Source organism: Ahaetulla prasina, chromosome 7, assembly GCF_028640845.1.
Source record: "Ahaetulla prasina isolate Xishuangbanna chromosome 7, ASM2864084v1, whole genome shotgun sequence".
In the NCBI taxonomy this organism is placed as follows: domain Eukaryota; kingdom Metazoa; phylum Chordata; class Lepidosauria; order Squamata; family Colubridae; genus Ahaetulla; species Ahaetulla prasina.
The window spans coordinates 30,660,585-30,683,790 of NC_080545.1; positions in this window are offsets into that span (position 1 = coordinate 30,660,585).

Sequence of the window (23,206 nt, forward strand, 5' to 3'; positions counted from 1 at the left end):
AAGGTACATTTTCTTAATCTCATTTTAGACAGATTTTATATTGTAATCAAATCCATATCCCCAAACCTCAGCACTGCTGAAATGTTCCTCCTTTTTACAAAAAAAACCAATTATCAGGTTGCTAGGTCTTGCCAATTGCATTTCCCTGCCTCAACTCCCACAGAGCAGTTGCTAATCAGCCCAGAGAAGATTAGAGGGATCTCAATTCACAAGGATCTTGAGATATGGATGGAAAAACAGACTCTGCCAGGCTATATTATTTGGATGATAAGCAACAATAGAGACAAAGAAAACTGCTATCCCAGAAATGCAGCAAAAGACACCTGGGGCCAACTCTATAAAATATTTTAATCTGAAAATAACAAAACAGGAGGATCTTCCCTTAAAAAAATCACCTCATATGATGGACAGGACTTTTGGAAAGAATTTGTAAACACAGGTAGTCCCAAAAATAATTGGAAACCCTTGTGTGTCTGAAATGATGGCTTTACCAATTCAAATTGTTGAGGCTTAAGATAACTGCATTGCTGAACTCACCTTAGGATATGCTCATGAAGTGATTTATTTTGTTATTTAATAACCCTGCTGCTATTTTATTATAAACACAACAACCTAGATAACTAGGATTTGTAAGAGTGAGCAGTGTACATTACCTTTGCTAATTCATCTGTGTTGGATGCTTGGACTTGAAATGATTTTTTGGCAGAGATCTGTGTCTTTTTAATCCCTTGCAAAAATATCTTGAATTTACTGTACAATGACTTCAGCAGAGTCAACATTATGGTCACTGCTTTTATCAAGACAGATTGAATTGGCGGTACTCCAATTTTTTTTTTCAGTTCAAGTAGTCACATCTGATCTCTAAAACTTTGGAATCTAAATGGAGTTATTTCAGTGTCTTCTTTGAGAATTACTGTATTTCCAAAGTTTTGAGTTGGAATTAAACACCTGTCAACTTGCAGATTAATATTGATTTAGCGGAAAGAACATTTCTTACCCATGCATTTATTTCTGAAGAACATAAACGTAAGATCTGAGGCTTTCCAACTGCATTTATTTTAGATAAGTTTGGGGAAACAGTTTTTCTGCATATAACATTTTAAAAATATGTTTAGAAACGCAATATGAAGCTTTAATGTAGTTCAGCTTTCAAATAATATTCCAAGTTGTGATCATGTGCACATTAGGATATGCTTTGCTTATCCATGTATTTGCATAATTTATATATAAATTATAAATTATCTATCTAATTCTATAAAATCTGGCTAGTTTCAATTAAAATAAATATGGTATATATATAAAAACAATAAATTGGAAACAACTAAACACCATAAAGCAGGCAATTCCAGTTGCAAAAGTCATTGAAATGGTAGCATGTTCACCATTTTTGCAACTCAAATATTATGGAAGCAATCCATAAATTTGGGTAGATATTTCAAACTGGGCTACCAGGGGTAAAAAAGCTTTTTTATAAACTCCCCTTCACCAGGGGCGTGGCCATGACCGTGGTGGGGTAAGGACCTTTCCTTCACTTCACAGGGCTTATTAATGAAGATTTATGAAGATCTATGTGTTTGGAATGTACTGTTACGGATGAAAGTTAATAAATCATGAAGTGAAAGTGTTAACAGCCCAGCAGACTGAATTTAAAACTGGTAGGTCATCTGAAACTGCTTGAATTAAGGAGTTTTTACAGCGTGGGGGTGACCTAGCCGACTGGCAGACACGATAAGTTTGGAATAAATTGTTGTCTTTTGCTCTTCCTATTATAACTATCATGTTCTGTGTTTTATTGCTGAGGTCAAGGAGTGAATATTAAAGACTGAATTTGCCAATGAGAAGAATTTAACTGAAGATTAAATTGATCTTTTGTGTTGGACTTGATCGGCAGCAGCAGGATTTTACTGGGCGGACAATTTTTTTTTTCTTCTGAGAGGAAATTAATAGCTTGTTTATGTGCTTTTATGATCACAGATAACAAAAGAGGACTTTTTCCCGAAGTTTAAGTTGGAATGAAGCAGTAAATTTCTTATTTTTTTTTCTTTTTCCTTTGCTGACGTGGAGAAAAAATGGCGCTGATTATTGTTTAAAAGCTGTGAGGTATCTGTGTTTCTTTGTGGAGTGACTATGAGTCACAAGCTACTGAGAGATAACGAGTGCAAAATAAGCCGCTTCGGCTTCAATTAAAAGACTGCTGTCCCTTGATCTTCATTAAGACCCTCTGCAAAAGTGGTTTGAAATACTAGTTTGGAAATTTTTTTAAGACTTTTTAAAATGACTCAACAACTTTCAGAAACGCAGCAAGTTGCTGCAGCTTTAAATAAAATTGGGGAAAAAATAGCAGGACTATCGGAGCGTATGGATAATATGACATTGGAAATGACATTGGAAATGAAAAAAATGAAACAAGAAATGAATGCAAATTTTGCAAAGCAAAGAGAGGAAATGACAATTATTAAAGATGAACTTGAGCAGATCCATGTACATGAGGCAAAAGTGGATCGGCAAATTGGTGAAATATTTTATATAAATGAGCAGCAAGACAAGAGAATTTGTCTCCTGGAAGAAGAGATGAGGAAATATAATTTGGTTATCCGAGGGATTCCAGAAGAAAAGGAGGACAATTTGAAACAGCGGGTTTTAAAATGGATTAATGATCTTGACACGCAACTTACGTTTACAATAGCAGATCTGGCAAGTGTTTTTAGAATTGGATATAGAAGGCAAAATGGCTCCAACAGGAATGTGCTTGTCAGGTTCGCAAATCTCGGTGATAAGCTGGAAGTTATGGCCAAGGTGAGAGAGATGGGAGATGCTTTGAAGTTTGAAGGGAAGACTATTCAAGTCTTCCCGGATATATCAAGAGAAGAAAGGGCATGGAGATTTTTTTTAAAACCAATTACAAAAGTTTTGAGAGATAATGGAATTAAATATAATTGGAGGCCACCACAACAATTGAAATTTTTTTATAAAGGAAGGATGCGTACAATTACCCCAGACATAGATGCAATATTATATTTACGGGAGCTTGGACTGATTGAGGTGGAGGATTTAATGGAGATAAAAGATCAAATGCTTAAGATGGGTGGAATACACGCGGAAACATCAACCCCAGAAGAAGAAAAAGGGGCTATTGGGGGGCAAGACCCTAAAGGGTTAAAGAGGAAAGAAATATCACCTGTGTTGGTTGAACAGAAGAAAAGTCGTGAGGATACAGTAGGAGAAGAAGCAGATAAGAGTCTTGGAAAATACGAAGCCGAATGCGGGAGAGAGCCATCACTATCTTTTTTCTTGAGTGATGAATTTAAATAGACAGCCCGAAAGAAGTGGCCCGGACATTGGCACGTCCCCTCTCCCCCATTCTCTTTATAGAGGCGAAACCGAAGAGGATGTGGGGGAAGAAGATTGTTTGTATTTTATTGTTTGTCTTGTTTTTTGTCTTGTTTTGGTTTTTTTATCGTTTTCTTTATGTTAAATGTTGGTTATATGGGAGTTTAATGTTGGGTTTTGGGCACAGAAAGGAAGAGGCGGGGATAGGATTGAAAAAATTATATTTTAAATGGGAGTCATAAAAATAATGTCATGGAATGTGAAGGGTACAGGGAATCAGATTAAAAGAAGAAGATTGGAATTTAAGATTAAAAGAGATTTACCAGATATTTTATTTCTACAAGAAACCCATCAGAAATCTGAAGATTCAAATAGAATGTATATAAAAGGTATGCAAATATATGAAAAAGCATTTGGAACTTCAAAAGCCAGAGGAGTTGCAACACTGATATCAGATAGGGTGTATTTTGAAAAACATCAGGTAATTTTGGATGAGGATGGAAGATATGTAATAATTGTTGGAAATCTTAATGAGGAAAAAGTGACACTTGTTAATTTATATTTACCGAATGAAAACAAAGAGAATTTCTTGAAAAATAACAAAATTTTGGAGAATGAAAGTGTAGGAAAGTAATTGTGGCTGGGGATTTTAATTTAATCAGAGATAAAATAGATAGTACTAACCCCACCCGTTGTGGAGGAGCAAATAAAATGGGGATTTTAAATACGTGCATGCTTCGAAACGGCGTGGTGGATGTATGGAGACACGTCAAAGGAATTGAAAGAGTATATACTTTTTTCTCTAAGATATATAATACATATTCTAGAATTGATTATACTTTTCTTTCTAAAGATTTCTTGAACAATGTGGATAAGGTAGATGTGGGAATTTTTAAAGATTCTGATCATGCAGAAGTTATGGTGGATTTAGATTTTAATTTTGAGAAAAAAAGAAGTTATTGGAGATATGAGGAGAAACTGTATAAAAATGAAAAGGATAAAAAATGGATACTTAAAAAATTGGAGGAAAGTTGGAGATTAAATGATAACGGGGAGGTTAAATTTGAAATTGTTTGGGATGCGATGAAAGCGGTGTTTAGAGGGGAGAGTATTAAATTATCAAGTAGGAAATATAAAAATTATAAAATTAAAATGGAAAGAGATAAAAATCAGATTAAAAAATTGGAAAATCAATTTTTGCTTACTAAAGAAAAAAAAATCTTCAGGAGCTTAATATGTTAAGAAATAAAATGATAGAAGAGGATACAGAGTTGGTAAAAAGAAATTTGAGATATTTAAATAGGAATTTTTTTGAATTTAGTAACAGAAACTCTAAGTTATTGGCAAAGATGGCGAAAAATAAAAGAGAGAAGAGAGAAATTGGAGCTTTGATAGATGATAGAGGTATAAGATGTTATAAAAAATTAGAGAAATGTGAAGTGGTTAGAATTTTTTTTCAGAATCTATATTCAAAGAAACCAGTTAATCGGGGAAAATTGCAAAGCTATTTAGAAAAATATGTGGTGAAAATTGATCAAACATATAAGGAATTGATGGAAGAAGATATAACACAAGATGAGATTAATGGAGTTATACAAAAAATAAAATTAGGGAAAGCTCCAGGTGAGGATGGATTACCTGCTGAGTTTTATAAAGAATTTAAAGAATTAATAATACCAAGATTGCAAAAATTATTTAATGGAATATTACATGGTGGAGAAGTACCTTCGTCATGGAATAGAACGGTGATATCCCTAATTCCTAAGCCAGATAAAGATTTAGAAAGGATTGAGTCCTATCGGCCCATTTCTTTAATTAATCAGGATGCAAAGATATTTACTGCTATTATAAGTAATAGATTAAATAGATTTATAGATAGATATATAAGTTACAACCAAGTAGGTTTCGTGAAGGGTAGATACATGAGTGATATTGTTAGAAGAGTATTAAATATTATAGATGTAGCTGAACATAATGGTGATAAAATTGGTATAGTATCATTGGACATTTTAAAGCTTTTGATTCTGTACAATGGGAAACTATTAAAGTAATTGTGGAGGCTTTAGGCTTTGGTAATAAGTTTATACATGTTATTTCAAAATTGTATCAAAAAAGTAGTGCAAGAGTGAAGGTGAATGGAATATTAACTGAAGAGATAAAATTAGAAGCAGGTACGAGACAAGGATGTCCCTTGTCCCCAACATTATTTTTATTGGCTATGGAAATATTGACAAAATGATAGAAAAGATGAAGAATTAGAAGGATATAAGGGTATAAGATAAATTTGTATGGATGATACTTTAATTATTTTGAAAATGTAGAGAAAGCCCTGAAAAGATATATAAGCATTTGAAAGAATTTGAGGAAATGACAGGTCTGAAAGTAAATTGGTCAAAGTCAGAATTATTGATGGATAGTAATGGTAATGAGTGTGAGAATATGCAAGAGCAATTTGGGATAAGGATTAAAAATACATTGAAATATTTGGGTATAGTGCTTTCACTGAAGGTTAAAGAATTGAAAAAACTTAATTATGATGTGGTGATTAATGAAATTGAGAAGAAGATAGATAAATATAAAATGTTAAAGTTGTCTTGGTTTGGTAGAATTGCAATGTGTAAGATGATGTTGCTGCCCAAGTTTAATTTTTATTCGAGATGCTACCGCTAAATTTGACAGAGAAAGATATTGAAGGATATCAGAAAAATAGGACAAATTTTGTAATGGTGGGAAAAGACCTAGATTAGTGAAGAAAATGTGGTATCAAAATCAAAAGGAAGGTGGATTAGGAATCCCCAAATTATTTAATTATTACTGTGCGTATGGTATCCGGATAGTGGTAAAAATATTTAAAGGTGAAGATAACTATTGGAGGGACTTAGAGTTAAGGGATATAGAGAAATTTGGATCAAGGTGGTTTTTAGATAAAGCAAACTTAAAATGTGTAATTAGAAGTTATTGGTTAAAGGATTAAGTAAAATGTGGAATAAATTTGTTAAAATTTTAATTCGGATATAATCTTTTGGGGAAGACAATTGAAATTGGCGATTAAAAACAATATAAGACGTAATGAAGTGATTAAAGAGGAAAATATAGAAACTATTAGAGATTGGATAAAAGTTTTGGAAAATGAAAGGAGGAATAAAGAAATTACTGAAAAATTAGGGTTAAGTTGGTTTGAAAAAATACAGATAGAAAAATGGACAAAAAAATTAAGGGAAAACTATTCGATAAATAGATGTGAAACTGAATTTGAATATTTAGTATCTCGGATTATGAAAGATGAAATTGGGCTAAAGGGACTCGTTAGTAGGGTTTATAAGATTATAAACTCTGATGAAAAATTACAAAGAGTGATGAGGACAAATTGGGAAAAAGATCTTAATATTGAAATACCAGAGTCAGATTGGAATGTGAATTGGAATAGTAGAATTATGAGAACTTTATCTATAAGGATTAAAGAGCATAATTATAAAGTTGTTTGGAAATGGTATTTGACTCCAGTAAGATTGTCACAAATGGATAAAAAAATTAGTAAAAAATGTTGGAGATGTGAGATGGAATTGGGGACTTATGAACATATGTGGTATAAATGTGATAAGGTTAATAGTTTTGGCAACAATTGGAGAAAATGATATTTGAAATGATGGGGAAAGTAATAATATTGAGAGTGGAAACTATATTATTGTTGGTAATTAAGGAAATAGAATTAACAAAATATGAAAAAGAATTGATTAGAATTATGATTATAATAGGTAGAATTATAATAGCTAGATATTGGAAATTAGATGTGATTTTTAGAATAGAAGAGTGGAATTCTGAAATGTGGAAATTAGCCTTAAATGATAAAATGACATGTGATATTAAAATTAGAAGTGGTGTGTATAAAGAAGATATTTTCTGGAAGACTTGGAAACCATTCGTGGACTATGCGCTTGGAAAATTGGACGCTTCGGTACCTGTACCTCGAGAACGTGGATTTTGGCAATCATGAGGACATATCCGAAGACCCAAATCTTCCTTTTTTTATGTATAGCACAAGGGTGCAATAATGTATTTTCTTTTTTGTTTGTTAGAAAACAGCAATTAAAAAAAATTTTAAAAAATGAAAAAAATAAAAAAATAAACTCCCCTTCACCTGCTAAACAAGTCAGGATATTAAGAGGATCCTCGAACTGTGGGCCTACTCTTTCAGGGAAAGCTCACTTCCATCAAGAGCCATTCCATAAGGGCCATTTTCAAGCCTAATAGAATAGAATAGAATAGAATAGAATAGAATAGAATAGAATAGAATAGAATAGAATAGAATAGAATAGAATAGAATAGAATAGAATTTTGTATTGGCCAAGTGTGATTGGACACACAAGGAATTTGTCTTGGTGCATATGCTCTCAGTGTACATAAAAGAAAAAGATACATTCATCAAGATACAACATTTACAACACAAATGATGGTCAATATATCAATATGAATCATAAGGATTGCCAGCAACAAAGTTACAGTCATACAGTCATAAGTGGAAAGAGATTGATGATGGGAACGATGAGAAGATTAATAGTAGTGCAGATTTAGTAAATAGTTTGACAGTGTTGAGGGAATTATTTGTTTAGCAGAGTGATGGCCTTTGGAAAAAAACTGTTCTTGTGTCTAGTTGTTCTGGTGTGCAGTGCTCTATAGCGTCGTTTTGAGGGTAGGAGTTGAAACAGTTTATGTCCTGGATGTGAGGGATCTGTAAATATTTTCACGGCCCTCTTCTTGTTCGTGCAGTATACAGGTCCTCAATGGAAGGCAGGTTGGTAGCAATTATTTTTTCTGCAGTTCTAATTATCCTCTGAAATCTGTGTCTGTCTTATTGGGTTGCAGAACCGAACCAGACAGTTATAGAGGTGCAAATGACAGACTCAATAATTCCTCTGTAGAACTGAATCAGCAGCTCCTTGGGCAGTTTGAGCTTACTGAGTTGGCGCAGAAAGAACATTCTTTGTTGTCTTTTCTTGATGATGTTTTTGATGTTAGCTGTCCATTTTAGATCTTGCGATATGATAGAATCTAGAAATTTGAAGGTTTCTACTGTTGATACTGGGTTGTCTAGTATTGTGAGAGGTGGAAGTATGGAAGGGTTTCTCCTAAAGTCTACCACCATTTCTACGGTTTTGAGTGTGTTCAGTTCCAGATTGTTTTGTTGCACCACGAGGCTAGTCGTTCGACCTCTTGTCTATATGCGGATTCGTCATTGTCTCGAATGAGACCAATCACTGTTGTGTCATCTGGGAAGTTCAGTAGCTTAACAGATGGATCGTTGGAGATACAGTCATTGGTATACATTATATACATTATATACATTATATCAAATATAATGATATTTGGGCAACTGATATTGCCAGGGCTTAATTTGACTTTGATTCATTCACCTCCAGGTACCAGTTAAGAACATACATTGTGCTTCCTGTCTCACCTGGAGTGAATGAAGATGTTTATATATCGTACTGCTATAATTAGAAACTACATGGATTTCATCAGTATCCTGTCCTGAGTTAACAAATATCCTTAGCCCAACCTAGATGTTGAAATAAGCTCTGTGGCACCATATAATGGAGTGGCTAGCAGTTTCATTATTTCCCAGTAATACCTGGAGCTGCCTGCTCAGGAAATCAATAAATCAATGCCTTCCCAAATCCTGCAGGTGGTCTTTTTTTTTTGTTTTAATTGAAAAAGTTTTACAAAATTTTCCCCCCCTTTCCCCCCACCCCCTTCCCCCCTCCTCCCTCCCTTCACAATCCCTCCCTCCCCTGACTTCCCGGAACAAACACAAGGTATAGTTAAAAATAAAACAAACATATGCTAAAAATTTTTCCCTCCCAATTCAATTATACTCCTACAATTCTCATCAGTTCCTAACTTCCCCCAAAACAATTAGAAATAATACATCCTAATCATTCAAAGGCAGTCTGATAACTCTTAGTCTGATATCTACTTTGAATATAATCAATCCATTTTTTCCATTCCTTTAGGTATCTTTCTTGTGTATTGTCTTTCAAAAAGGCTGAGATTTTTGCCATCTCAGCCAAATTGGCAACTTTCAATATCCATTCTTCTATTGTAGGTACTTCTTTTTTCTTCCAATACTGTCCTATCAGTAATCTTGCTGCTGTTATTAGATTTAAAATCAATGTAGTCTCAATTACTGTACAGTCCGTAATAATTCCCAGCATAAAAAATTGCGGCAGGAACTTTGTCTTCTTTTTCAGAACATTTTGTAAAATCCATCAAATTTTTATCCAAAATGCCTTAATATCCTTACAAGTTCACCAAATATGAAAATACGTAGTGTCATCACAATTACATCTCCAACATTTTGCTTGCATATCTGGATACATACACGATAGTTTCTTAGGATCTAAATGCCATCTATAAAACATTTTATAAAAATTTTCCCTTAAATTCTGTGCCTGCGTGAATTTAACATTTCTAACCCAAATTTTTCCCAAGTTTCCAATAATATTGGCTCCTGAAAATTTTGCGCCCACTTTATCATACAGTCCTTTACCAAATCCCTTTCAGAAACTATTTCAAGTAACACATTATACAATCTCTTTATATGCTCCTGAGTCTGATTTCTAATTTGCATTACCAAATTTTCCTCATTCTGCACTATACCAATTTTCTGATCTTCCTTCCATCTAGCACGTAGTTGCTCATATTGAAACCAAGTATAATTTTTCCCTTCTTCTTTTAATACGTGCAGAGATTTTAATTGTAAATTACCTCTTTCAGTATACAAAAGATCTTTATATGTAATCATTTCCTGATTCTGTTCTAAATTTATATTCTCTATTGTATGTCTAGGACTTGCCCACATAGGAACCTTATAATTTAGTTTATAAGAGTATTTTTCCCAAACACGCAAAAGAGTAGTTCTTAACACATGGTTTTTAAAAGCCTTATCCACTTTTTTGTCATAAATTAAATATGCATGCCATCCATATAGCAAGTCATAACCTTCTATATTCAGAATTCTTTCCTCCGTTAAATTAAACCAATCACTTATTGCAGAGAGAGCAGCTGCTTCATAGTATAATTTAAAATTGGGCATTTTTAAACCTCCCCTTTCCCGAGAATCTTGAATTATTTTCATTTTAACCCTCGCTTTTTTACCTTCCCATATAAATTTATTAATTCCCGTCTGCCATTCCTCCAGATTTTTATCTTTCTTAATTATTGGTATCATCTGAAAGAGGAATAAAAATCTAGGTAAAACATTCATTTTAATAGCAGCTATTCTCCCCAACAACGATAATTGCAATTTTTTCCAAACAATCAACTCCTTCTGAACTTTTTGCCATAAAACCTCATAATTATTCCTATACAATTTCATATTTGATGATGTAATATAAACCCCTAAATATTTAACCTTTTTTACAATTTCAAATCCTGTTATTTCCTCTAGTTTTTCTTTCTATTGTCTGGCCATATTTTTTATTATCACTTTTGTCTTTTTCTGATTTACCTTAAACCCTGAAACCTTCCTGTATCGATCAATTATTTCCAACAGAGATATACTTGAATTTATAGGGTTTGTTAAAGTAATCACCAAGTCATCTGCAAAAGCTCTCAGTTTATATTCATGTTGTCTAACTTTAATTCCCTCTATCTCCTTTACTTCTCGTATTTTATCCAATAATGGCTCTAGAGTTAAAATAAACAATAATGGTGATAAAGGATATCCCTGTCTTGTTCCTTTCGCAATCTTAAAAGGTTCTGTTAAGGTACCATTAATTATAATCTGGGCTGTTTGCTCTCCATAAATTGCCCTAATTATTCTTACAAAACCATCTCCAAATTGCATCTTTTCTATTAATTTAAATAAAAAATCCCAATGCAATCGATCAAAAGCTTTCTCTGTATCGAGAAAAATAAATGCTGCTGGAATAAAATTTTTCTTTTCTAAATACTCCAATAAATTAACAATCTGCCTAACATTATTCCTCATCTGTCTCCCTTTTATAAATCCAGATTGATCAGTATGAATTCTTCGCTGCAAAATTAACATTAATCTGTTAGCTATTATTTTAACAAAAATCTTATAATCATTATTTAAAAGTGAAATTGGCCTATAATTCCCAGGTTTAGAACAATCCTGTTCCTCTTTTGGTACCAATGAAATAAAAGAAGTTCTCCATGAGGGGGGAATTCCCCCTCCTAATTGTATCTGGTTAAATAATTCCTTAAGTGGACCTAACATCTCATCCTGTAAATTCCTATAATAACTAACTGTAAGCCCATCCGTACCAGGAGTTTCCCCCATTTTTAATTGTTTAATTACCAAAATAATTTCTTCAGAAGTTATAGGCTGGTTCAGTTCTTCCTTTTGTTCTAAAGTTAAATTTTTAACCTTATATTCCTTCAAATAATTATCAATATCCCTGTTCAATATATTATCTTTAAGGTATAAATTCGTGTAATATTCTAAAAAATCTTTTTTAATTTTATCCTGTTGATATCTCTCTTTACCTTTATATTCTATTTTTTCTATAGTGCGTTGTTTTTGTTTTTTCCTTAAAATGTAAGCTAACCACCTAGCAGGTCTATTTGCATTACAAAAAGTATTATGTTTGGCATATTGTATATTTGCTGCCACCTGATCAGCCATTATCATATTAAATTGACTCTGTAATAACTTTATTGCATCTTTAAGTTTTTGATCATGCGGATTATGTATTAATAATTGTTGTTTCTTATTAATTTCCTCTTCTAGATACCTACGCTGTCTTTGTTGCTTATTTCTCTGTCTATTATTAATATATATTAATACACCTCTCATAAAAGCTTTACTGGCATCCCAAACCATTTCTATCGATGTTTCCTTATTCAAATTATAATCAAAAAATTCTTTCATCTGCTTTTTACATTGATTTACATTATCCTGATATCTAAACAAATTTTCATTTAATCTCCATGTTCTTCTGCCTTCTTTTCCATATTGCAATTCCATCCAAACAGGACTATGATCAGACAAACATCTTGGAAATATCTTAGTTTTCGTCACCCTAGAAAGCAAATCATTAGAAGTTAAAATAAAATCAATACGTGAGAAGGATTGATGCCTGTCAGAGAAAAAAGTATAGTCTCTTTCCTCCAAATTCCGCAGTCTCCATACATCTCTCAACTCAAAATCTTCTATCATCTCAAAAAAGGATTTAGGCAGCTTTGCATGTGCAGGTATCTTCTTAGAAGAAATTCTCTTGTCCTTTCGTGTATCTATTACTCCATTTCAATCTCCTAATATAATACATGATTTATAATCCCATAGAATCAACTTGTCATACAACATTCTGTAAAAATTTTCTTATTGCTGATTGAGTGCATATATACCAAGCAAAAGGGTCTTTTTTGTTTCTAATATAAGTTCAATGGCAATATATCTTCCGTTAGTATCTGCCTCTATTAACTTGGCTGGTATATCTTTTCTCAAATATACCACTAAACCATTTTTCTTATCCAAAGCTGAGGCAGCAAAATCTTTACCTAATTTTGAATTTATTAAGTATTTATTATCTGATGATTTAATATGTGTTTCTTGTAGGCAAATCACATCATTTCTAAATTGTTTCAAATAATGAAATATTTTTTTTCTCTTCTGAGCTGAATTCAAACCATTAACATTCCAAGTCAGAATTTTATTTGCCATTACTGGCCTCCTGAAGCTTTTGAACAATCAGCTGAAGATCCTCCTCCCGTATCTTCGGCCTTGATCCTCCCATCGCTTCTGTAGTAAGATCCTGACCTTTGCTTTGAATTTGTTGCTCCTTTCCTTTACGCTTGAGGGCTCCCCTTGTTACCCTTTGTTCTTGTGGCTGTTCCTCAGATGATAATGTCAATGCGGTCACCTCAGCTTCCACACCCATTTGGGTCTCTTGAATTCTTTGTTCTATTACTTCTATTTCAACTTTCAACACAGTAGAAAGAAAATCTTTGGCCTTAAGCACAGTATCAATACGGTATCTTCTTCCTTGATAATATACTGTCAAACCAACTGGAACTTCCCATCTAAATTGAATCTGGTACTTTTTAAGTTCTTGTGTAAAAAATATAAAGTCCTTCCTATCCCTTAACATCTTGGGAGGAATCTCTTTCAAAACCTTCAGCTCCTGGTCTGCTATTCTCAACTTTTTCTGATATGCAACTTGCAAAATCTGATTTCTCACTGTCCTTTTCAAAAAACAAACCACAATATCTCTAGGAAGTTTCTTCTGCCTAGCAATCCAGGAATTAACTCTATAAATTTTATCAATTTGATAAACAACCTCCTGTGGATCAATTTCAATAAATTCAGCCAGGGCTTCTGATAAGATTTTTTTTAAATTTTCACCTTTTTCTTCCTGTAACCCCCTAATTCTCAGAGCTCCTTCCATCATCCTATACTGCATCACCACCAATTGATCTTCATTTTTGTCCAATTTTATTTGCATCCCTCCCATCTTATTTTCTAATTGCTGGTTTGACTGGACTATTTCTTGCACCTCCTCCTCCAACCCCTCCAGTCTATTTGCCAAACCTTGAAAAGCCATCAAAATATCTTCTCTTATCTTTTTATTATTTTCTTTTATTTCTTCTCTTATTTTTTTCATTATTATCCGTAATTTTTTCCATCATCTCCTTAAATCTCTCTTCAGACACTTTTCCTTGCTCTTTAATCAAATCTTCCAAAGCTACTTCAGATCCCCTTCTGCCAGTAGTCTTAGGTGGTTTAGTAGCCATTTCAATTTTTAAAGTCACAAAATTTAAGTTTAAAAACTTCTCTTTTCCCCTTTAAGTATAGGAGAGCTCAGTTCGTTACAATCCACAAGTAGCGTTTCTTAGCTTCTTAGTTACACAATCTGTTTCGACTTTCGATTCAATTCACTTTCACTTCCTCTCAGACACCATTTTAAGCAATCAGTTAAAGCAAAAAGGAAAATTTCTCTTTTTAAAAGGTAGAAGTCAGGAAATAAAAAATACTTGCAATCCAGTAGTTGTTCACTCGTGCTTGTTCCATCTGCATATAGAAATCCACAAGGAAAAAATCAATTAAGCAGAGGTGGACACTTTCTTCTTTTCCTGCCTTTGCAGGAGCGCGCTGAAGATCGGAGCTTGGCAGGATTACAGTGGGACTCAACCTTCCGGGGTTCTGCATAACAAAACAAAGCCCCTGGGGAGATCTACCACTGTCCCGCCGCTCTATCCTCTTCCTTTTTCCCAGGGAGAGAAATTGAAGCCAGCGAACAGCTGTTCTTCGCTGTTTTCGCCAGCTTTTACGAAATTCAGTGCAGAGCGCCTTAATTAGGCACTCAGCAAAGAAGGTGGCGCCAACGGAAGTTCCCCTTGCAGGTGATCTTGAAGGATACCATTGTCAATGGAATCAAAGGATGCTGAAAGATGCAACATAGCTGGAGCTGCCTTCCCCCTTCATCCTTAGAAGTGACCAATGCAATTTCAGATCCATACTAGAGCTGAAATCAGACTGAAATGGATCCAGATAACCAAGAACTCTTTGCAGCTGAGTCTATCAATGTTTTCCAAGATAGAAAGATCATATGCCAGCCAAAAATCATCTATCTTTTTCAGGTAAGAGGTATAATCGCCTCCTCAAAGAAGTATTTGTTGCTTCTTAAATCCAACTGAGTACTCACAATTTAATTACTCAAAGAAGCCAGTTAGAATATGGATCAGGTGATAGTATACAAGCTACCAAGAATCTTATCCGTACCTTCAGAATCTACAACAGAAGAATAATTCTAATATTCTGGTAAGTCATTGTCAGTTTTCCCATTTATTCCTGCCAATATGGAATTTAAATGGGAGCAATAAGATGATTTTGAAGCATATAATTTTAGAAGCATGTCACAGCAACCTGGACAAAGATTGTTATATTGTTCATTCACAATAGAGTATGGGACACCTTAAACAATGCCATCAGTCAGTATTCAGTGGTGCATGACAGAATCACTAGAAAAATCCCCAAGTACCTCTCAAAAATTGAGAAATCCTTCAGGAATCCTAGATAGATCATCATAAGCAGATTTCCAATTTCCAGAGGTCAATGATGGTCAATTTCAATGGTCAATTTCAAGTTGACCATAAAGGACTGCTTATAATATCTCCTACGGTCAAATCTCAATCTATCGGATTTGAAGTGAAAACTATATCATGTATATAATTCTTCATCTTTCCACTCAGCAATGGCACAGCTGCTCTCTTTCAAACCTGATCACTGCCAACTAAACAGCTGCCATGAGGAGGCATGGAATGTCCATAATTCAGAGAGTAAACTGACAGAATTCAGTCAGATTGTATGTGGATCCTCACAAACTGCCAGTCTGGGGAGAGACCTGTACTCCAGTTCTCCCTTTGAGAAGACATATGAGTCTTCCTCTGTTTTCAGAGGCCAGTGGAAAAATTATTTCCATATTCCAAACTAGGGAATACATACTGTATATTTGGGCTTGATTACTAAACTTGAGTACAGAAGTTCCGCTATTAATCTTATGATGCTTCATAAGATTTGCTCTCATATCGGTGATAGATTCTATTTTCTTCTCACTCTATTTTCACTTCAAGTACTCAAGCATAGCTTTCAGACATTTGGAATCTAAATGTGAGTCCATATCTTATTTAGATCTATAACTTCAGAGTAAATTTCCAGCATTTTCAGCAGGAGATAAAAAATGCAAATTAATTTTGTTTCAGCTGAAAAAAATTTCTCACTCATGTGCCTATTTCTGAAGACAAGAAACTTACAACTTCAGGTTTTCCAGTTTCATTCATTTTAGACAGTTGAGGGAAAGTATAATTCAGTTTTTAAAACATCTCACTCTGTGTACATGCAATATATTAAGTCATGGAATAAAGTGCAGTGGCTTCATCTGCATAATGTATTAGATCACTAATACATTGCTTTATGACTTAGCTTTTTCTGCCTCAGAGTCAAGAATTGGGCAAATGTACCAAAACTGATATAGGATACAATTTTTTATACTGATGTTAATTTAGGTTGGAATATTAGCTATATGAATCAAACATGGTTGAACAAATCAAGCAGTGATAGAGTAGCGAGACATAGGAGTTACCATATTAAAGTTACATTAACATTTACAATATCATTGCTTCTTCAACTCTTATCTTTAAAACAGAAAAGAAATCAGTTGCCAATTGAAGAACTTTCTTTTCTCAAGATATTTCAGTCTAGCTCCAATATTACAGTAACAGTTTGCTCAATTATTTAAGCAAAGTAGCCTATGAAATGCTGTTCTGTTTCATTAGCACTTTAATGTCCATGCTAGGGCATTTATAGCTAATAGGCCCTTCTGTTATATAATTTGGACAATTTGTTGTCCAAGGAGCTAGGACTTGTAGTTCTTAATAATAAGTTGTAGTGCATGACAAGTTAATCAAGGGTTTAAAAAGCAATCTCATATTCATAGATTACTTTGGAGTGTGGCTGCAGATAGCAGCAAATACGGTGCTATGAATTATTATTATTTTGCTTCATACCCAATATTTTGATTACAGAAATGGTGGCATAAAGACTAAATGTCTAAAGCTTCAGGATATACACAGTGAAACTAGTGACACAATTTCACACTGTGTTTGTCAGAGTTCCCCAGAAATGTGGCTTGTTTCAGAAATGTGTGGTGCAGACATTGGTGAGATGAAGAAAAAGTGTTCATCAAAAACTACACACTCACCGGCTTTAATTAGCAGACTACTCTGAATATTTTTAAAATAATTGCAGTTATGATGGAGCAAAAAAAAATGTGGTCTGAGTATTGAGAATATCATTCTGAGAAACTACCAATACTTCCAAATAAATATGCTGTGGATTTAATTCAGGGGTGAAATCTAAAAATTTTCCCTACCGGTTCTGTGGTGGGCTTAATTGGTGGGCGTGGCTTGGTGGTCATATGACTGGGTGGGTGTGGCCAATAACAATAAATAATAAAAATAATAAACAAAGTATAAAGGACAATAAGAGGTACCAAAAACCAACTTTCACACTTTACACACACACAACACAACACAACTGACTCACACACAGTGTAAAAGCAGCTGCACTTCACACTTCACACAGCCACAAAAAGCTCAAAAACCAACTTTCACACTTTACACACACACACACCACAACTGACACACACACACACACACACACACACACACAAAATGCCACATACAGCTTTGTGAGATTTTGTGTGTTTGTATAGTTAGAGTGGAACACTACAGAAACACACCAAATCTCAGAAAGCTGCACAAATATTTTATTTTATTATTTCATTTCATTTCATTTTATTTTATTTTATTTTATTTTATTTATATTTTTAAGTCAGGGGACTTCAATTCCCAGTTCCTCAGCCAGCAAAGCCAGCCAGCATTAGTTGCTCACTGAGGAAATAGATTAGCTAAGCAACTGATTCTGTCTGGCTGAAAGTGAAACTGGGGCTTTTGGGCTGGGAAAAAAGCCATGCGTTTGATCAGTAATCAGGTAAGTACCTTAAAATCTCTACTCTTACTTGTAGAAAACATGTTTTTTAAGGTGATGAGGAACTCAGGTGAGATCACCAGAGAAGCCTTTAAAAAATTTTTTTTAAAGTTTAAAGGAAGGCTCTGCCGATCTCAGCTGAGGGGCGGGATCCTCAAAGGCTTTTTTTTACTTTTCAAGGCATGTTTTCGGCTGAAGAAAAACCTGCTTTTAAAAGTAAAAAAAAAAAACCCCACCTCTGTTGATGGTGCTGCTCAGCAGAAGCAGGGGAGGCAGGGCCAGGAATTTTTGCTACTGGTCCTCCGAACCAGGAGCTGCCATCGCTACCAGATTGTGCGAGCCAGTCCGAACCGGGAGCATTTCACCCCTGATTTAATTCCTAAAGACATATTGTGAGTTTGTTGAAGCTGAATATAGAAGCCTGATCCCCTACTCTCTGCCTAATCCCTAGCCTGATAGGATTTTCATATGTATGCAATTTTGAAGTTTCACACCTTTACGTCATCCATCCATCCATCCATCCATTCTAGCTGCCCAATTCAAATTGGAGACTCTGGGTGGCAAATAATCATAAAATTAATTAAACCTAATACAAAAAATAAAACCAAAAAGATGTTATAATCCATCAGTGTCAACATAGCCAGGAAAATGGGGCCTTTCACCTAATTGGGAACCTGTGCCCAGGCACATAGCCAGGTCTTCAAGGCCTTCCAAAAGATCATCAGTGTTGGGTCATCATCATCTCAGGAGGGGGAAAGTTTCAGAGAACAATCACTATGACAGAAAGGACTTACCGCCAGGTTCTACCAGGCAACATTTCTTGGTTGACAGGACTTGGAACATGCACATCCTGTCAAACCAGCTTGGATGGATAGAAACAACTGGACAAAGATGGTCCCTTCTCAGGTAACCTGGTCCCAGAGCATGAAGTTCTTTAAAGGTAACAAGCAAAATATTGAACTGCACCCAGAAACACACTGGCAACTATATAGTCCACAAAGCAGTGGTGTTGTATGTGCCAAATAACTAACACTATTTAGAATACTGTACAGTCATGTTCTCTTCAATCTAAAGCTTCCAAATGCTCCTCAAGGCAGCCCAAGTAGAGCTAATTGCAATATTCCAACTAGACGCCATGAAGGTATGAGTGACAGTGAGCAAGGCTTCCTTGTCCAGGATGGGCAGAATCCAAAAATATACAAAGGCTACCACCTGCTCTTCTGTCAGGAGCAGTGAGACCAAGAGAACCTCCACATTGTGGAGCAATGCCATTCCATCCAAGATCATAGCTAGAAAAAACTTGATACTGGAAGACCCAAGAACCAAAAGCCACAGCTGCAGAATGGGCAGAGAAAGAAACTCAGAAAGGAACTGCCCTAATTTTTCAAACTGTAAAAGAGACAATAGGAGATTTTATCAGATGTGAAAGGTTGATATCAGCCTTCCCATATAGATCAGACAGGAAAGATGACCAGATAAATTAATTTCACTTTGTTGTAAAGCTACATTAACAAAATCTTGCAGGTTCAAAATGCCTTGTCAAGAAGTTCAGGTACATCTATCTGCCCTAAAAGTTTATTAGTGAAAACAATGCAAGGAAACTATTTTGCTCTTCTGGGACTTTTCAAATTTCATTCTTCCTGACTAGTAGCCTAATTGCTTTCCTACTTTGGATGTATTTGAAGGAGATTTTTATTCTTGGCCTTAATGTTTCTTAGTTTCTTTTTTAATTCATAATTTGATTCATTAGTCACAATGCATCTCTCTTTCTTTTTTTAAATTTTTATTTGTTTTATTTATATAACATGTAAAAATTCAATTTCCATCAAACAGTGTGTTGCCTGAGTACAATTATTTTTAGGAAATCATAATCAAAATGTTTACAATAGTATTCATCATAATATTAATTCTATAATAATGATAATATTTTACTTGTCTACTTTAACAAGTCTCCTTTATAACATTAGTCCTTTTTATATCCCCATATTTTTAACGTCTGTTTTTATTATCTAACCATTGGTAAAATAAGTCCTATATCAAAAAATATTCAGTTCCTTCTTTTTCCTTAATTGTAAGCATTAATCTGTCCATTTCTGCACATTTTAATATTTTTTGATATTAAATCATCTGTCGGGATCTGTTCGCTTTTCCATTGTTGTGCAAATACAATTCTGGCTGCAGTTAATACATGGAAAATCAAATATATATTTCTTTTATCATCCTTTTCCGGCAGGATGCCCAATAAAAACATTTCTGGTTTCAAATCTATATGCTCTTTATCATTTTTTCCGACCAAATATGTATTTTCGTCCAATATTTTTTTGCTTTTGGGCATGTCCACCACATATGATAATACGAACCAGGTGTCTGATTACATTTCCAATGTTTAGCAGTCATGTCCTTAAACATTTTTGCCAATCTTGTTGGTGAAAAATGCCACCTGTAAAACATTTTATACAGATTTTCTTTATATGCAGTTGACATAGTTAATTTAACATTTCTATCCCACAATTTCTGCCATTTATCCAGTTCTAATCCGTATCCAAAGTTTTTAACCCAAGCCATCCTTTTCTCTTTTACTTGCTCACTTTCCAATTTGATGCTTAATAAATAGCTATATATTTTCTTTATTAATTTTTCATCGATTCCAGTTAACATCTGGTCCAATTCTGTTAATTCTTTATTAAAACCGTACATTTTAGCATCTTTCTCATATCGAGATTATATCTGCACTTGTGGGCACCATGCTATAGTCACCCTTGACTACTCAGTTCTTGTTTAGTTTTTAATTCCCCTTTTTCATTCAAAATATCTTTATATCTTATAATTTTTCCATATTAATAACATTAGGATGTATCAATGCTTCCATTGTAGAAAGCCAGAGTAGTATTTTCAGATAATGTTGTACTTTAATTTTTACCCATACTGATAACAGTGCATTTCTAATATGGTGTTTTTGAAATAGCTATGTATCTTATTCTTCCCATACCATAAGAAAGCATGCCAACCAGTGGTGGGTTTCAACGGTTTGCCCCAGTTCGGGCGAACCATAGTGGTGGCGGTGGGAGGCTCTGCCTACCCACCTGGATGTCATCACAGATGCTCTATGCATGCACAGAAGTGCTGTGAGTAAGCAAAGCGCGCTCCCAGTTCTGAACCAGTAGTGAAGGTAAGTGGAACCCACTACTGATGCCAACCTAATCGAAGATTGTGTCTCTCTAAAGTTAATAGTCTTTTATGCCTCAGATTAATTCATTCTTTCATCCATGTAAGTACACAATTCCCAATCTGGCAACCCAAAGCCCCCACTTTTTTTGGAAACTTGCAAAAGTTTCAGGCTTATTCTTGCTTTTTTCCCCAGCCAAATGTATCTTAGTATTATTTTATTTAATTTTTCAAAATATTTTTTCTCGCTAGCTTTATTGGAATTGTTTGAAATAAATATAATAGCCTTGGTAAAATTTTCATTTTTATAGTAGCTATTCTTCCTGTCAATGACAATTGCAAGTTTTTCCATTTCTTAAAATCTGATTTGACTTGTTGACATCTTTCTGAAATCAACTTGAACTTTTTGTGATGTTCTAAAAAAATATTTTGCTTTGTTTTTTTGGATGCATCATTTTTCTACCATTTCCCCATCATCTCCTTTCCAACTCATGAATCTCCTTGTCACAGCTTCCAATGCCACAAAAATGCAATAATTTTCTCTAAAAACTAGAAAAAGTTAATAGTTCCACAGCATTCACAAGACTTTTTGTGTACTTGTACAATCTAAATCACTTTACAATTCTGGTCAATTTTCAGGATTAGACTTTGTTTGTTAATAGAAAGTGTGTAGAAGCTTAAAGGTGTCAAATTTCTGACATGAAATTCATCCTCTCCTTGTATCACCTTGTGAGTGGTGCACAGTTCCCACTGGAAAAATTTCCAAACACGCTGTGGGTTTCTAAAAGGTTCAGATTACAATAATGTAGTTTGTAGATGAACTTCCCATTTAGGTCACCATCTCCTGGTTGTATTTCCCATTGAAAAGATTCTCACCTCCAGCTGTGACTAATAGAAAGCAATCAGCTTTACAAAGGATGGCTGCCAGTTATCATCTAATATTTACAATAATTCACTTTCCTTAAATAAGATCAGTAGAAGTTCACACCATATCTATAGTATTTAATTAAATTAAATTGTTATTGCAAATAAATATGGCATAAAGTCTGCAGTAGTCTGAACACTGCACAGTACATTTCTTGAGTAATTTCTGTTTCCATGGAAATAAATGCTAAGCCCAGTAACCTGGTAGCACATTTTCTAGTAGTTAAGTTTCAAATTATATATTTCTGTACAGGCATTTTTGTCACTCTGATGTTTGTGTAGATTATGCATAAGATTCCATTTCTCCAAAACATTCAATATTCAGACCTGTTTGAATCTTCATATAAAACTGTTGCATTTTTCTTCTTTCTTGTAAGTTGTTAAACTTTAATTTAGAAAGATCAACAAAATGTATATTTTGATTTACTAAAATGTATAGTCCACAGCATCCCCAGATTCCAAGCAATTAGCATAGAAGTCAGGATGTAATTAATAAACCATCAACATGAATAACAAAGCATTATTAAAATACCCATAAGAGATTAAAACAGACCGTGCTGCAGCTATGCACTCCAAATGCTCTACTAAAAAATTAGATCTTTTGGCGGGACTGATAGGGTCCTACATATGTTAGGGGGCACAGTATTTCATAAGTATGGGGCTTCCATAGAAAAGGCTCCTTCCTGGGTCTGTCTTCCCTTAAATATATATTGGGAGGGATTTAAATTCAGAGAATCCTTCTCTATAGAAATCAGCAAGATGGATAGATTCTCTGGAGAAGATAGTTCCTTATGTACTCTGGACTTGAGCCATAGACAGTTTATAGGTAATAATCATCACCTCGAAGTGTATTCAGAAGCTAGTTATCTAGTACGGTAGTTATCTAGTACGGTAGTTATCTCTCACCCACCAACATTCAGTCCACTGCATTTTATTGCAGTTGCAGTTTCTAAGCAACTTCAAGGGCAGCCCCAAGTACATATGTTACAGTAATCTAACCAAGATGTATTAAGACCATAGTAAATGTCACTAAAAATGAAATACAAATTAAAGTTATTGCAACATGTATTCATCTGCTTTTGCAATCAGCATTAAATTACACACAAGCAATATAACTGCTTTCAAAATAAATAGGCTATAGCCACATTTTAGATGGAGACAGTTATTATCAGCCAGAAAACAGAGTCTTGACATCAGCAGTAATTTTCTGTAACCTAGCTTTCATATTTTGCCACATGCTAATAACATCAATCTGCTAATAAATGCTCATTGTTT